This window comes from Schistocerca serialis, chromosome 2 (genome assembly GCF_023864345.2).
Source record: "Schistocerca serialis cubense isolate TAMUIC-IGC-003099 chromosome 2, iqSchSeri2.2, whole genome shotgun sequence".
Classification (NCBI taxonomy): domain Eukaryota; kingdom Metazoa; phylum Arthropoda; class Insecta; order Orthoptera; family Acrididae; genus Schistocerca; species Schistocerca serialis.
Window position 1 is genome coordinate 390,560,156 of NC_064639.1, and position 2,190 is coordinate 390,562,345.

Below are 2,190 nucleotides of genomic sequence, written 5' to 3' on the forward strand. Positions count from 1 at the left end.
TATAACTTTCATTGTCTCGTTCCATAATGTAATCCTCTCAGCATCACCTGACTTAATTCGACTTCATCCTATTATCCTTGTTTTGCCTTTGTTGATGTTCATCATACATCAACCTTTGAAGAGGCTGTCCATTCCGTTCAACTGCTCTTCCAAGTCCTTTTCTGTCTCTGGCAGAATTACAATGTCATGGGCAAACGTCAAAGTTATTATTTCCTTTCCCTGAGATGTATTTCCCACCTATTCCAAGTTTTTCTTTGGTTTTTCATATAGCCCCTATATTTGTTTTATTCGTTAATCCACTTCCTCTTGTAACAACCGGTTCAGAAAAATGTTGCAGTGTACAAACATGATGTTATGCTTGCTGATGTCTGTGCTTGGGTAGCTCAGATGGTAGAGCACTTGCCCGCGAAAGGCTAAGGTCCCAACTTTGGGTCTCGGTCCGGCACAAAGTTTTAATATGCCAGGAAGTTTCATATCAGAGTACACTTCGCTGCATAGTGAAAATCTCATTCTGGCAACATAAAATTGACAGAGTCTACTGTTCTAGCTCACAGTACAGTTATTTGGGGTAACATAAATTGTCCTCTTGCTGTACTTGACAGTAAGCATATCGAAAGGCAAGGAGAACACACACCGATCATTCAGTCAACCGTTTACAGTTGCAGGCTTGTGTGAGGACAATGTACACCAATAATTTGTTGCAGAATTCATAAGTTATTAGAACTCAGTATTTTGACTGGTTTCATGCGTCCCACCACGAATCCTCTCCTGTGCCAACCTCTTCACATGAGAGCAGCACTTGCACCCAACGTCCTCGTCTACATCTACATCTGCAAGATTACTCTACTGTTCGCGCTGAAGTAACTAGCAGACGATTCTTCTGAACACCTTCAAACTATTTCTCTACTTTCCACTCTCTAACAGTGCATGGGGAAAATAAACACTTATATCTTTCTGTACCGGCTCTGATTTCTCTTATTTTATGACGATGTTCATTTCTACCTATGTAGTTTGACGACAATAAAATATTTTCACATTCAGAGGATAAAGTTGGTGATCGAAGATCATGAGAAGAACTTGCCGCAACGAAAAACGACTTTGTTTCAATGATTGACACGCCAGCTCGTTTATCTTATCCGTAACAATCTCTCCCTATATCACGATAACACAAAACGAGCTGCCCTTCCTTGGACTTTCGATGTCCTCCGTGAGTCCTGCCTGGCAAAGATCCTATACCGCACAGTAGTATTGTAACAGAGGATAGATAAGCGTAGCATAGGCAATCTCTCTTGTAGACCTGTTGCATCTTCTAAGTGCTGTGCCAATAAAACGCTGACCCTGATCGTTCCAATTTAAGGTATTCGTAATTATAATTCCTAGCTATTTAGTTGAAATGACAGCCTTTGCGTTTGTGTGATTTAAAGCGTAACCGAAATTTAACGGATTTCTGTTTGTACTCAGCCAACGGCCTTGTCGCAATGGTAACACCGGTTCCCGTCAGTTCACCGACGTTAAGCGTTGTCGGGCTGGGCTAGCACTTGGATGGGTGACCATCCGGCTTGCCGAGAGCTGTTGGCAAGCATGGTGCACTCAGCCCTTGTGAAGCAAACTGAGTGAGACGTAGCGGCTTCGGTCACGTAAACTGACATACGGCCAGGAGAGCGGTGTGTTGATCACATACCCCTCCACATCCGCATCCAGTGACGCCTATGGACTGAGGATAACACGTCGGCCGGTCGGTACTGTTGGGCCTCCCAAAACCTGTTCGGGCGGAGTTGGTTCGTACTCATGTGAGTGATCTCACTCATTTCCTTATTCAGAGGCAACTGTCACTTTTTGCACATAGAGATATTGTGCCTAAATCGTTTTGGTTTTGATCTTCTGACGACATCACTGTACGGTAAATGACAGCATCATCTGTAAATAATGTAAGAGGGCTGCTCAGATTGTATCCTAAATCATTTATAGAGATTGGAAACAGCGGAACACCCATAATACTTCATTGTGGAAAGTCAGATATCACTTCTGTTTTACTCAGTGATTTTCCGTTCGTTACTACGCGATCTCTCCATTGGCAAAAGATTCCGGAATAGTCCCCCATTCGGATCTCCGGGAGGGGACTGCCAAGGGGGAGGTTACCATGAGAAAAAGATTGAATAATCAACGAAAGGATAACGTTCTACGAGTCGG

The 2,190-nt window shown here is 43.4% G+C and overlaps 1 pseudogene; it reads left to right on the forward strand.

Annotated features, from left to right (window-relative positions):
- Positions 1 to 1,460: 1,460 nt before the first annotated feature.
- LOC126458916 (5S ribosomal RNA) lies at positions 1,461 to 1,578 on the forward strand (annotated as a pseudogene).
- The last annotated feature ends 612 nt before the right edge of the window (positions 1,579 to 2,190 follow it).